Here is a 16,139-nt window from a genome sequence, read left to right as displayed (position 1 = left end):
ACCTGCCCTAAAAATTAAAGATTAGAGTCGCCACCTATTCTGAAGGGCGAATAGGAAACCCTACGTAGTTAAGAGATTTAGGGTAAGATACTATATTCGGGTTAAGGGAAGGTGTTAGGCACCCAAAACCCTTTCCTAAAGGTTAATATTGCAAAGATGAAGGTTTGTGGCAAAAGATAAAGAAAGATGACAGACAGTAAATAGAGTTAACTCTAATCATGTTCAAATAATTAGCCTTTAACTCTATTTACTGTCTGTCATCTTTCTTTATCTTTTGCCACAAACCTTCATCTTTGCAATATTAACCTTTAGGAAAGGGTTTTGGGTGCCTAACACCTTCCCTTAACCCGAATATAGTATCTTACCCTAAATCTCTTAACTACGTAGGGTTTCCTATTCGCCCTTCAGAATAGGTGGCGACTCTAATCTTTAATTTTTAGGGCAGGTTGCTACAATATGTTTGTATGTTTGTAAATTATATGCATAATAATTCTTTCTTGTTATTTTCTTTTTTCATTACTAGTCTTAATAGTTTTAATAAAAAGTTGGTTAAGACTTTTTTGTATTGGTGTAGTTAGTCGAAGGCCATCGCCGATTTGAAGAACATCAAAGCAGTATCATCCTCCATCGAAACCAATAACCCCTCTTCTTTATTCGGTAAGTCAAGTTCAAATTCAACATTACCGACTCGTATTGTCGTGTTTTAAGCTAAATTTACTTGCATTTGCCAATATTGGACAAATACGAATTCCGGCTGATCGGTCACCATTTCTACTTAATTTCGTCATACATTCGGCATAAGATCGCCATACTTGGTAACACTTTGTGGTTGTTTTTAAGTGTTTTTCTTTAATTCATCTAATTCTAGTTATTCTCTGAGCAATGTGTTTTTATGTCGTTTTCATTGTCAATTAGGTGCTTTTGATCTCGTTTGGTAATGGTTTCAGGTTAGCTTCAGATTGATGGAAGATCGCGTGGCCAAAAGATGTGAAGAAAGAAGCAAAAAGCAAGAAAAAAGCATATGGGCAGAGGCGGACACGGTCTGACCGTGTCACCTGACACGGCCGTGTCAGGCCTCAAGAAGAATTGATCTCCCAGACCAGAAGCGGACACGGTCTGCCCGTGTCAAGGGACACGGCCGTGTCAGCGGTGCGGGCAGGATTTCTAAATTTGTGGTTTTTCCAATTTTTAAAGTCCGGGGTCAGTTTGGGCGTTGAGGCTAAAATCTGAAAACCTAGAGGGATTAAAAGAGGCTTGAGAGACAAGGGGAAGGGACTTTTTGGATCGTACGAAAGAATTCCAGAAGAGAGGAAGATAGCGTATTCAAGGTTGTGGAAGACGAAGAGATTCAACGGTGGAAGCCATTGAAGATCAGAGTTCTCCTAATCTTTTGTAAATGTCTAAACTTTCTGATTTTGGTTTCTTGAATATTATGAGAGGCTAAACCCCCCAATGCCAGGGGGGTGTCCCTGATTTGAATTGTAATGACTTTTGAATTCCGTATTTCTTTAATCAAGTATTAGTTTTATGCAATTTGATTGTTTAATGTTTTTATGCCTTCTTTGTCGGAAAAACAAAGATTGATCTACGGTTAACAATTTGTAGGACTATGGTTGTTAAGGTTTTTAAACAATTTGATCTAGTAGTTATCACCTAGGACTAGGGATACCGAAAGGTTATTTGAACATTCTTGATTATTTACTTCTTTGGTTTACAAACCTTTGTTTCTAAGGACTTAGGCAATAGGATTGCAAACCAAAAGGTTTTCCACTAAGGACTTAGGGAAACACCCTTAAGAACAAATAGTTGCATTCTATGAACTTGTTGAAGAGATCTTTTTACAGAGTCATTATAAGGAAGATCAAACACCTACCCTGGCATTACCTCAAATTACATCTAAAAAGTCAAACTTTAATTTCAGCTTATTTTTATTATTTCTTTTATTTAAATTTACTTATTGCATTATAACAAAACACCTATTTGCTCTTTTGTTTAATTGACTTAAATAACTTGTGTTTCCTACGCAATCCTCGTGATCGATACTTGGGGTAAAACCCATTATAACTACACCGGTGAAAATAGTACACTTGCTATTTTTCCGATCAAGTTTTTGGCGCCGTTGCCGGGGATTGCCAAAATATAAGTTATTATTCAGTCAATTAAAATTTTATTGCTCTGCAATTAAAATTTTATTTCTTTTGCAAAAATTTGATTTTTATTTACTTATTTATTTTTATTGATTACTCCCAACTAATAACTGTCTAACCTTGTATGCGAGGTAAGTCCTCAGCTAAACTTCTTTTTGACGCAGAACCCGAAAGATTATTGCGAGCACGACTCCGAGAAGTTAAGCGGAAAAGACTGGCATCGAAAGAAGAATCACCTGTAGTTTCAGAATCAGAAGACGAAGAAGTAATATCTATGGCAGCTGATCCACCTCCTCCAGAGAGACTTCTAGGAGATTATGGAAGGGCTAATGCACCGCTTGGAAGAATGACCATCGTAAATCAACCGGTCAACGTAGCACACTTCCAACTACATCCTTCAACTATCCGACAATTAGAGAGCAAGCCGTTTGCTGGAAGAATCAATGAAGATGCAAATAAGCATCTACAGAGATTCCTCACCACAACAACATCATTAAAGATAGAAGGCCATTCTGAAGAAGCCAAGAGACTCGTGATGTTCCCTTTTACTTTGTCCGAAGATGCAGAAGAATGGTTTTACTCACTTCCAGCTGGAAGCATCACAACATGGCAACAGATGGAAACGGCTTTCCTTAATGAATACTTCCCTGCTTCAGTCTTTATTCGAAAAAGATATGATATTGTGAATTTCAAGCAGAAAGAAGGGGAATCTCTGGGAGATGCATATAAAAGGTTCAAGAGGTGTTTGGTGGCTTGTCCGACTCATAACATGGACCCAACCGAGCAAATGCAGACTTTTGTTAATGGTCTCCGAGTTAAGACCAAACAGCTTATCGATACTGCTGCCGGTGGCTCAACTAATTTTTCAACAGCCACTGGTATCAAGAGGATCATAGAAGCTATTGCCGCTAACGAGCACATTGAGTTATATGATCGTGCAATGAGCCAACCAGAAGGAAAAATCGATTTGAAGCTTGCTGATCAGGTAGTTAAGATGGAAGAACAAATTGCTGATGAAGTAGAAAGAAGATTGAAGCAGATGAACATTGGTGAACAAAAAGTAGCACAGGTTGAGCCAATTGCCTCAGTTGTGTGTGAAATATGTAGTGGACCGCATTTTGCTATGCATTATGTGGCAACGCAGGAACAGGTTGAACAGATTCATATGTTGAGGCAGAATAATCCATACGCCAACACATATAATCCAGGATGGAAAAATCATCCTAATTTCGCATGGAAAGACCAACAAGGAAATATTCAAAAGCAGGGACCCAACCAATATCAATCTCAAGCTCAGCCACATCAATACATACCTCCACAACAACCACCATACCAGCAACAATTCCAACACCATCCACAACAGTTCCAAACTCAAGGTCAACAACAATTTCAACAACAGGTACCGAAGAAAGAAGATTTGGAGATCGCTATTGAAAAAATGGCAGCTCAAAACTCTCAATTCCAGGAAGAAACTAGGAGCAATCTAAGGAACACCAGCGCTTCAATCAAGAATCTGGAAATTCAAATGAGTCAGATAGCACAACATCTCACTCTACAGGCACAAGGTACCCTTCCGAGCTCAATTGTGAAAAATCCTAAAAACCAAGAGAAGATTAATGCTGTTACTACAAGGAGTAAGAAAGTGGCAGAATCGGAAAAAGAAAAAGAGGAAATAGATGACCCCTTGGTGATTGAGGTAGATTTGGAGATAAGAGAGAATGGGAAAGAGCCCGAAATTGTGATACCACCGGTTAAGCAACTTGAAGAGAAAAATAAGAAAGATGCTAAACCGGCAATCAAGCTTCCTTTTCCCTCTAGAGTGACAAAGAAGAATTCAACAGAGAAGGATTTTGAGAAGTTTGCAGCCTTGTTTAAAAAATTAGAGGTTAATCTACCTTTCTTTGAAGCACTTGAGCAAATGCCTTTGTACAAGAAGTTTATGAAGGAGGTTATCGGTAAAAAGAGGCCAATGGGGGGAGAACCAGAAATTGCAACAGAAAAGTGTAGTATAGTCTCTCCAGCAAGGAAGATCCCCATCAAGAAGAAAGACCCTGGAGCAGCGGCGATACCATGCACTATCAAGAACAGAATGTTTAAAAAGGTACTCATTGATTCGGGTTCTAGTTTGAGTTTAATGCCACTATCTATCTTTAAAAAGCTTGAATTGGGAAAGATAAGTGAAAGTGAGACAAAGTTGAAGTTCGCTGATCACACCATCAAGAAATCATATGGGATAGCTGAAGACGTACTAGTGGAGATTGACAGGTTTGTATTCCCTGTTGACTTCCACATCATGGACATTCCTGAAGATGAAGAAACTCCTATCCTTCTTGGGAGACCATTTTTGTTGACAAGTCGTTGCAACTTTGACATTGAGAAAGGGACTTTGACGGTGAAAGCCTTTAATGAATAAGTAACCTTAAAGATGCTAGAAGTCAAGAAACAAATTGAAGGTGTATATGATCAAGCTTCTGTTGGTATGATCGAAAGTGAGGGAGAATACAAAAGCCCTAAACATCTCCAAGAAAAAGTTTCAAGCATAGCTTCTCAGGTGGAACGAGCTCATGCTTCTATCAAAAGTCCTAAGGTCGCTATAGAAGTTAAGAAGAAAAAGAAAGAAGAAAACCAAGGTGAGAAGATGAAGGTTGAAAGTGAGTTAAAGAGAAAAGTGGTCCATGCCTTTCATCTTCATGAGTTCTTGGTGGAGAAAGTAACAAGCAAAAAGGTTTGGAGAAGGAAATACCCTCCATAATAAAGGGTAATGGACCGTCGAGCCATGCGACGTTAAACGAAGCGCTTCGTGGGAGGCAACCCACGGTTTTAATAATTATTTTTTTCTGTTTGTTTGTCTTATTTTCAGGAAATAAAAGAGAGCATCTCTAGTGGAAGCTAGGAAGTGATCATTGGAATGCAATACCTCTGTAAGCCACCTCTCTAAGGCTGGTTCTAAAACATTGAGGACAATGTTTAGTTCAAGTGTGGGAGGGGTTCTTTTCAGTTGCTTTTAGTTGATTTCCATTTTTGTGCTTGTTTGTGTGTTGTGTTGACATTGTGTTATAGATTGAGTGATGGATGCCGAATGAATGATGATTGGTAGTTAGTGGATGAAAGGTGCAACCTGAACTTAATCTCTCGAGGTACTTTGGAAGTGGACATAGCCGAAAGTGTCGGACGCAACTTGAAGAACTGGACTGAGAAGGTAAGTGGTGAAATCGAGCCGGAAAGGAAAGTCACATGACATAAAGGGTGTGTTGAAGCTGCAAACTTAGCCTACATGGTGAGGAATATAAAAAGCCAAACACATGTAAAGATCATCATGAGAGTGAAATCAGGTATGACTTTATCTCTCTAATTTTGCGTTTGTCCTACCAACACAGTACAAATATGAAATCACACACTGAGGCACTTGTTTGTTCTCCCCAGAGCCTTTCTGTCCTTCATTTATTTTTGTTTTATCCCTCGTTAAACCCGTTGAGCCATTCCCCCTTGTTTGTTTAAATCCACACATGTCATCCTTAACCATAATTCTATCATCTTTGTTTGGCACTTGTGTAATTATTGCTTCTTTTGAATCTGTGTGAAATTGTAAGTTTGGGGTAGTGCTTAAGAAAATAAAGGGCAAGTGTGATATATAAAAAAAAAATTAAAAAAAAATTTAGATAAAAGTGTGTAAAGCACAAGAAAAAAAAAAGAGAAAAAAATAGTTTAAAACACTTGCCTACAAAGATTTGAAAGACTCGAACAATGTTGATTACCCGGTAATTAGGTAAAAAGGAGAGTCTAAGAAGAAACCCCCTCACACAAAATCGAACACAAAGACAAGAAAAATAACATAAGTGCTAGTTCATAAACCATTTGCATATCAATCTCTTGTTTATCCTTCCTTTCACCTCAGCCCCGTTACAACCTAAAAAGTCCTCAAAAGTGTGTTAATTCTCTTTGTGTAGTGAAAGTAGGATGCATGCAAAGTCAAGGGTTGATATTGCATATCGTGATGTTGAGCGAAAAACACTCTAACCCTGAGAGACAATGTGAGAAGTGTGAAAAGTTTGCAGGTGAAATACACTCTGTTGTGAAGTGTGATGGACAACAAGGTTCGATAAGCCCGAACGCCTAATCAAGAAATAGAAGTAAGTTGCGAAAGACATCGACTATGTTGTGGAAAAGAAAAGTTTAAGGTGACCTCTATTTGATCTCTTGCATCACTTGAGGACAAGCAATGAGATCAGTTTGGGGTTGTGATCGGTCACCATTTCTACTTAATTTCGTCATACATTCGGCATAAGATCGCCATACTTGGTAACACTTTGTGGTTGTTTTTAAGTGTTTTTCTTTAATTCATCTAATTCTAGTTATTCTCTGAGCAATGTGTTTTTATGTCGTTTTCATTGTCAATTAGGTGCTTTTGATCTCGTTTGGTAATGGTTTCAGGTTAGCTTCAGATTGATGGAAGATCGCGTGGCCAAAAGATGTGAAGAAAGAAGCAAAAAGCAAGAAAAAAGCATATGGGCAGAGGCGGACACGGTCTGACCGTGTCACCTGACACGGCCGTGTCAGGCCTCAAGAAGAATTGATCTCCCAGACCAGAAGCGGACACGGTCTGCCCGTGTCAAGGGACACGGCCGTGTCAGCGGTGCGGGCAGGATTTCTAAATTTGTGGTTTTTCCAATTTTTAAAGTCCGGGGGCAGTTTGGGCATTGAGGCTAAAATCTGAAAACCTAGAGGGATTAAAAGAGGCTTGAGAGACAAGGGGAAGGGACTTTTTGGATCGTACGAAAGAATTCCAGAAGAGAGGAAGATAGCGTATTCAAGGTTGTGGAAGACGAAGAGATTCAACGGTGGAAGCCATTGAAGATCAGAGTTCTCCTAATCTTTTGTAAATGTCTAAACTTTCTGATTTTGGTTTCTTGAATATTATGAGAGGCTAAACCCCCCAATGCCAGGGGGTGTCCCTGATTTGAATTGTAATGACTTTTGAATTCCGTATTTCTTTAATCAAGTATTAGTTTTATGCAATTTGATTGTTTAATGTTTTTATGCCTTCTTTGTCGGAAAAACAAAGATTGATCTACGGTTAACAATTTGTAGGACTACGGTTGTTAAGGTTTTTAAACAATTTGATCTAGTAGTTATCACCTAGGACTAGGGATACCGAAAGGTTATTTGAACATTCTTGATTATTTACATCTTTGGTTTACAAACCTTTGTTTCTAAGGACTTAGGCAATAGGATTGCAAACCAAAAGGTTTTCCACTAAGGACTTAGGGAAACACCCTTAAGAACAAATAGTTGCATTCTATGAACTTGTTGAAGAGATCTTTTTACAGAGTCATTATAAGGAAGATCAAACACCTACCCTGGCATTACCTCAAATTACATCTAAAAAGTCAAACTTTAATTTCAGCTTATTTTTATTATTTCTTTTATTTAAATTTACTTATTGCATTATAACAAAACACCTATTTGCTCTTTTGTTTAATTGACTTAAATAACTTGTGTTTCCTACGCAATCCTCGTGATCGATACTTGGGGTAAAACCCATTATAACTACACCGGTGAAAATAGTACACTTGCTATTTTTCCGATCACCGGCTCTAAAATGCGTTTTCCTACTAAAATTTAGAATCACAAACTCTGCTTATTAATTGGAAATTAAATTGAAGAATACACTTTAATTATGGAATGATGCTTATTTTCACATGTAAAATTTAACTATCCATGTCATTTTATACTCTTCAATTAAATTTTTTATTTTATATTTTTCAGGAATATCTTTGCTAGATAGGGGTTACTTGTGAAGAGTGAAAGTTTGATCGTTTTCAAGAATCTTACATTGTGTGGGTCTAGAAGTTGCTTACTTTCTATACAGATAATTAATTGTTCTCTCTCGCCAAAGTAATATGTTGCATTTTATTGCTTCAGATTCATTCTGTGTATACTTTGCGTTTTGACAGAAACGCATTATACCGTTTTGTGCCTTAATAATTAGTTGTTTTTGTTTAGCTTAATTAAGACATGGATGCATTCAAACTGATTGTCGAAAGAGTATGAGAAAGTGGTATGGGAATTCGTTAAGTTTGCGGTTGCGCACGCCGAAGACCTGATTCGAATGATGTGTCCTTGCTTGGGTTGCTGTTATGGGGGCCAGGTTGACGGGGATCAGTTGGCATCGCATTTACTACGGTTTGGAATTGATAGAAGTTATACATGTTGGAATTTCCATGGTGAGAAAAGTAACGAGAATGTTGAATCGAGGTATAATACGACGTATGCTTCATACGACGATTGCACAGACACATACGATTATGATCGAGTCGAAGAGATTGCAGAAGCGCTTGAAGAAGATCTTGAGGATTGTCCCAAAATGTTCGAGAGGTTGGTAAGTGATGCAGAGAAACCGTTGTATGATGGTTGTACAAAATTCACAAGATTGTCTGCGGTGTTAAAGTTCTACAACTTAAAGGCGGACAATGGATGGTTGGATAAAAGTTTCAGAGTTATTAGCCCTTATGAAAGATATGCTACCAGAGGATAATGTTCTTCCCAGTCGAACGTATGAGGCCAAAAATATGTTGTCCTCTATTGGCATGAGCTATGATAAGATACATGTATGTCCAAACGATTGCGTTTTGTTTCAAAACGAGTATGCAGCGTTGAATGAGTGTCCTAAATGCGGTGCCCCTCGATATAAGAAAAAGTTGTCTCCGACAAAAGTCTTATGGTACTTTCCTATAATTCCGAGATTTGGACGCATGTATCATAGTGAAACCGATTCAAGACACTTGACTTGGCATGCAGATGAAAGAATTATTGATGGAAAGTTGCGACATCCGGCAGACTCACCACAGTGGATGAAAGTTGATAATGATTATCCTGAATTTGGAAAAGAAGCAAGAAACCTTCGCTTGTAATTGTCTACTGATGGAATAAACCCGCATGGTATTCAAAGTATCTCGCATAGCACCTGGCCTGTGATTCTTATGATTTATAACCTACCTCCGTGGCTATGTATGAAGCGTAAGTACATGATGTTATCTATGTTAATTTTTGGGCCTAAAGAACCAGGGAATGACATAGACGTATACTTGGCACCCTTAATCGAAGATTTAAAGTTTTTGTGGGAGAACGGTGTGGAGGTTTATGATGGGTCTAGGAAAGAAAGTTTCAACTTGAGGGCGATGTTGTTTGGAACAATTAATGATTTTCCAGCATACGGAAATCTATCAGGGTACAACAATAAAGGTCAAAATGCGTGTCCTATTTGTGAAGATGAAACCGATATGACACGATTGGATCTTTGTCAGAAGAATGTCTTTCTCGGTCATCGTAGATTCTTAAATTATAATCATCACTACCGTGGGTGGAGAAAAGCATTCAATGGAAAGGCCGAACAACGTATAGCCCCGCCTTTATTGACAGGTGATCAAATTTTTGAAAAGGTGAAAGATGTGAGCACTCGGTTTGGCAAGCCTTTTGCATATTTACTTGTCAAGGGTGGGTGGAAGAAAAGGTCAATTTTTTTGAACTTCTATATTGGAAGTCGTTGTACGTAAGACATTTCCTCGATGTTATGCATATTGAAAAAAATGTATTTGATAGTGTTATTGGTACGTTACTCAATATACAAGGAAAGTCTAAGGATGGTCTTAACATAAGGAATGACATGGTAAACATGGGAATGAGAACTGAATTGGGACCCGTGACGAAAGGAAGACGAACATATCTGCCACCTGCTGTTTACACTCTATCTAGAAAGGAGAAGAAAACATTGTGTAAGTTCCTCAGTGAAGTTAAAGTTCCAGAAGGCTACTCATCAGATATTAGAATACTTGTGTCCATGAAAGACCTCAAGTTAAAGAATTTAAAGACGCATAATTTCCATGTTATAATCGAACTTTTTCTACCAATAGTTATACGCTTTATTCTTCCAGAAAAAGTAAGAAGCGCAATAACTAAACTGTGTTTTTTCTTCAGGTCAATTTGCAGTAAGGTGATCGATCCCGCGATCTTACCAACATTGCAAAAAGAGATAGTTGTTACTTTATGTGATCTTGAAATGTATTTTCCTCCCTCGTTTTTTGACATAATGGTTCATCTAGTCGTTCATCTTGTGAAAGAGACACAATTGTGCGGACCAGCTTATATGAGATGGATGTACCCTGCTGAATGTTATATGAAAATATTAAAAGGGTACGTGAAGAACAGAAGTCGACCAGAGGGTTGTATTGCCGAACGATACGTTGTTGAAGAAGCGGTTGAGTTTTGTACTGAATATCCGTCAAATGTTCAATCAATTGGACTCGCCAAATCTCATATTGTTGAAAAAAAGAAGGAAAAAGGCTAATTGGAAATAAAGTTGTGACAATATCAATGGTCGAGCGGGATCAAGTGCATTTGTATGTTCTGCACAATGAGATTGAGGTTGAGCCGTATGTTGAAATGCACAAGGTTGTTCTCCGAGGTTTAAATCTGAATAGAAATGAGAATTGGATAGTACGAGAGCACAATCGAAGTTTCATACCGTGGTTTAAGGAACATATTTATTTAAAGTATCGTTCAGATCCTGCTTCAGTAACAGAAAGGTTGAGATGTTTAGCATATGGTCCAAGTATAGTTGTTTTTTCTTATAGCGCATACGCAATTAATGGATACACATTTTATACAAAAGAACAGGATGATAAAAGTACTATGGAAAATAGTGGTGTTACCTTGGTAGCTGAAGCAATGCACATATCAAGTGCGAATGACTTAAATTCGAAATTTGCAAATTTATCATATTTTGGGGTTATCGAGCGCATTTTGGTGTTTGATTATGCGAAGTTTCAGATTCCTGTATTTGGTTGCAAGTGGGTTGAAAATAATAATGGCATACGAATGGATAAGTCAAGATTTTTGCAAGTGAATCTCAATAGGGTGGAATACAAAGATGAGCCTTTCATTCTAGCCTCTCAAGCTAAACAAGTGTTCTATGTCAACGATCCGACAATTACGAAATGATCTGTAGTGCTTTTATCTAACAAAATAATTGATGAAAACATTGGAGATCAAGGTGATATTGGTGTTGGCATTGAATCTTGTACAAGAAACGATCAAAATGAGAATGAATCTTGTACTAGAAATGATCATAATGAGGGTATTTGGATCAATTCACCCGTCCGCGTTGTTAAGAGACGCGTAGAACATATTCCTACCAAGAAAAGAAAGAGACGTTAGTGAAAAAGGTAATAGTATATATATTCAATTCCGACAACTTTATTTTTTTTACACAATTTGTAACGATTGTTATATATTCAATTTGTATAGTTTTTTCAATTTGTATTCCGATTGTTACAATACTTGTCATCCGATTTCGGTGCATATTTTCGTTTTGTACATAACTTTTGAACCATGTATCCGTTTGTCGTCTTCTTTACATGTAACTATACTATTTTGACGATTCCGGAGCTGCTCATGCACTTATCTTTGTATTTAGGGACTGTTTTTTTATCGGTTTTGCTTCTGTCCATAATTAAAAGTCAGGCTTAGGGTCTGAATTTCGGAAAACCGACATCATTTTTGAGTCCGTGGGGACGTTTTACCATAGCCATGTAAATTTCGTTCATTTCCGACAACTTTCTTTTTTTTGACACTTATTCCAATTTCACCTATTTCGATTCCGATTTACTTGTACATGGTTACTTTAACTTCCATTTGACTTGTATAGATTGTTAACTTATTAATAGTGTACTAATGTGCTTTACTTTGTTTGATACAGGTCAAATGGCTAGTAATCAAGAAAACTCACAAGATAGAGATGCTCCAGATACAAATCCTCCGTCTGATACATCATCAACAGAAGTTGCACGAGGCATCACCATTATGAAGGGAATCATTCGAGATAGAGACAAAGGATTAATATATAATTTAAAAATGGAATTCTGATAACCAAGCAATTGGTTCTAATGCTGCAAAGTTGACAAGCTACATTAGTTCACTTGTTCGTTTGCATATTCCAATCTCCGTGGAGGACGAGTCTGTTGCATCACTAAAAGAGGTACATTTAAAGTGTTAGTATATGTTCTGAATCTAAAACTGCATGATTTTATAATTTACCTAAGTTATATGATTTTTAGGTATCTGCTCGAGGGTCACAACAAGTGACGCAGCAAGTTCGTAGCGTACCGCCCAAGGAAAAGGGTCCTCCGAAGGCCGTGGCAAAAAGAGGTGCTTTTGTGACTCGATACCGGCAGACGCTTGGAACACTTGTTGATATGTCAGATTTGACGACAGGTTGTATCCGTGAAAAGTTCTATGACTATGAATACAATATTGTGTGAAAAGTTCTATGACTTTGATAATGACTTTGTGTTGGAGCCTTTAATTGTGTTTGAGCAAATTTAGTTTAATTGACTGTGTTGTTTTGTTCATACTTTGCAAGACCAGGACCGTGCGCTCGTCGGATTTTGACAATTTCGGGCTTATATTCTGTTGATGATTTAGTTATATGTATCTGTTGTAAACATGTGAATTGAACTATATTAATGGTGTATATATATTTTATTTTGGTATATAATGGTATTATATTGGTATATAATGTCCTACCTATGATTGAAAATATTACAGGTCGAAAATAAATATAGGTTGAAAATATTACAGGTTGAAAATATATTACTGGTCAAAAATATTATAGGTTGAAAATAAATATAAATTACAGGTTGCACTTTAAAATACTGCATTTAGCAACGACAGCGCTTGTAAAAAACGCTCTTAAAGGCCTACCTACCAAAGCGCTTTTTAATTAAAAGCGTTGACTAAGATAAATAAAAAAACATAAAAAATAAAAAAAAAACGCAACCTACGAAAGCGCTTTCTAGAAAAAGCGCTGCTATAGGGGATACTACCAGAGCGCTTTTCTGGAAAAAGCGCTGCTAAAGGGGGGCTACGAGAGAGCTTTTATTGAAAAAGCGCTGCTATAGGAGAGGCTACGAGAGCGCTTTTAGCGTACGAAAAAGCGCTGTCGTTACCTACGGCAGCACTGGCTTTGGCAGCGCTTTTAAGCGCTCTAAAAGACCAAAATAAGCGTTGTGGTAGCCCTTGTACGGCCTAGTAATTTCATTTTCTTATATTAAAATTCAACCTTTTATAGTTTGAAAGAAGTTGGAAAATTACTCGGCCAATATTTCGGGCTATTGTTTGCAATAATCGGATTGGTATCAATCAATACAAGCAAGGAAAAGTCTCTAGTATTTATGGCTTTGGCTTTCATGGTTACTCTTTACTACACGATTTTAGTTCTTGTCAAAGTCTTAAAGCTCCACGCTCGATTCATGATCATGGTTTATCTTTTACTTGGAGCTCTTATTTCACTCTTAACTTTGATGATCATTTCGTCGAAAATTGCTTTGATTTACTTGGACTTGTGGATCTTATTAAGTATTGTTTTGGTGTGTTATAAAAAGGAAAAAGAGATTTATCGTATGTTTTCAAAAAAGATTAAAAATTACATTGAAAGTCTCCACGGCAAAGACAATAGTCACAATTCTGAATTACAAGGAATTGAGTCACTTTCTGTCTAGAGCAATTAATTGACGAGCTCTCTAACCAATATTTTGTAACATATTTAGTTAAAATTTATATGAATTCCACTGAGTCATATAAATTTGGTGAATTTCATATTCATTTTAACATATAAAAGAGATTACGTTAAACATACAAATATGTGGTTCATTAAATTATTTCAGTTGATAGTTGATAGTTGTGCATCTCATCCATAATACCCTAGTTATTTATCTTAATTATAATAATTAGGCTATTAAAGAAACAAATATGCACTTTTTATTGTATTTGTGTGCTTTGCTTTTGTGAGCAATTTGTGTGTTGTATTTTTATTTTGTTGTTATGTTGTTTGTTAAATGAGTTTTTTTTTGTTTGTTTGTTATATTGTTGTAACATGTAAAAAATGTTGACCTAATAGCTATGGTGGAAGTTAGCAAGTGCAAAATCATTTTTTTTTATAAGCAAGGATTTATATAAGAAGAGTACTAGGGGTATTCTAACCCGCTTATAAAAGAGGAGCCAAAATAGCTCGAATCGGAAAATTACACACCAACTGAAATCTACACTAAAAAATCCAAAGGATTCTTACAAAAGTCGTAGAAGTTACCACTATGCCAAATTTGTCTTTTAGCAACACCCCTACTAAAGCGCTTTTAGGAAAAAACGCTGGTATAGGTTTCACTAAAAACAAAATAAAAAAACACGCTAAAAAAGCGCTCTTAAAGGGGGGGGTTACAAAAGCGCTTTCAAAAAGCGCTCTTATAGGGAGTACGAAAGCGCTTTCAAAAAGCGCTCTTATAGTGTGGGGGGGGGGGGGGGGGGGGGTACGAAAGCGCTTTCAAAAAGCGCTCTTATAGGGGGCTTATGAAAGTGCTTTCAAAAGCGCTGCTATAGGGGGTGGGTTACAAGAGCGCTTTTACCCTAAAAAGCGCTGGTAAAGGCAGGGCTACCAGAGCGCTTTTTAAAAGCGCTTTCATAGCTGTTTCGTTAATTAAAATTTTTAAAATCAAAATAATTCTGATATGCGTTTCATAATCCCTAACCTTCTTTCTCTCCCATCGCTGCCCAGAATACGAAGAACTCCATCGCTGCATGCCCAGAAACACTTAACCTCCATAAAAACTCCATAAAAACTCCTCAAAACCGTATCCCATCCTCAAAACCGCAACACTTAACCTCCATAAAAACTCCATCGCTGCCCAGAATACGAAGACGAAGAAGAATCACTGCCCAGAATACGAAGACGAAGAGAAGACGAAGGAGGTACACGATTTATAGTTCTGTTTTTGACATTTGAAAGATTAGTGTTTATAGGTATTTTATTCAAAGGACACGGCCAGAATAAAACCTGAGAGTATAACACTGAAATTATATTTATTCATTTCAATTGAATAACAATGCTGTGGTTTGATTCTGGTTTGATGCTGGTTTGATGCTGGTTTTATCCATCAGACACTATAATTTGAGAGTATAATATGTTTGATTTCTGGTTTGATGTTGAGAGATTACTATATATGTCATCATGCTGCCGAATCGATATGTTGCTGTGAAAATACTTTTACACACCCTACTGCTGCAGGGTGTTTATGAACATGATTTTAGTGTTTATTCATATGTTTTTTATAGTTGAAATTTTGTTTTTATCTTTGATACATAGCTATAAAAGATTTTTCTTTCCTTAGATTCTTGAGGTGATAAACTATCTATGGAATTTGTTGAATTAGTAATTGCTTGGTATTAGTTTCTTGAGGTGAATCTTGCCTTTGAAAGGTTCCGGTTGTTATAAGTAATCTAGTAATTTTGATAAATGAAATGTTTTGATTATGAATTGTAAAATTCATACGCGGCAGCAACACTTTTCTAATCTTTGAGAACTTATTAAACTTCTTGACATAGCTTAGTAGTTGTTATAAATTGTTAGAAATTGTGTCTAATATGTCATGTCTAATTAGTTTCAATTCAAATTGAATTGTTATTATAATATTCTTATATAATTTCAATATGTGTTAAGATAAGATTCAATAGCCTCTTCTCGTTCAATTAGTTACGTGAATAACTAGTGTTTTTGTTTAGCTTACTTAACAATAAATCCATGATTTACTATTGTTGTTGTGGCTACCCGGATACTAATAGCATGATAAAACCATGAGTTAATTATTGTTTTTCCCACTTTTGAACTTAATTGGAATATACCATGAACTTGTTGGTTTTTAAGCTATGGATTATGACCTCATTTTTATACTCTTCAATTAAGTTTTTTATTTTATATTTTTTAGGAATATCTTTGCTAGATAGGGGTTACTTATGAAGAGTGAAAGTTTGATCGTTTTCAAGAATCTTACATTGTGTGGGTCTAGAAGTTGCTTACTACTATACAGGTAATTAATTGTTCTCTCTCGCCAAAGTAATATGTTGCGTTTTATTGCTTCTGATTCATTCTGTGTATCCTTTGCGTTT

Source organism: Vicia villosa, unplaced genomic scaffold (genome assembly GCF_029867415.1).
Source record: "Vicia villosa cultivar HV-30 ecotype Madison, WI unplaced genomic scaffold, Vvil1.0 ctg.000580F_1_1, whole genome shotgun sequence".
Lineage (NCBI taxonomy): Eukaryota > Viridiplantae > Streptophyta > Magnoliopsida > Fabales > Fabaceae > Vicia > Vicia villosa.
This window is presented reverse-complemented; position numbering follows the sequence as displayed.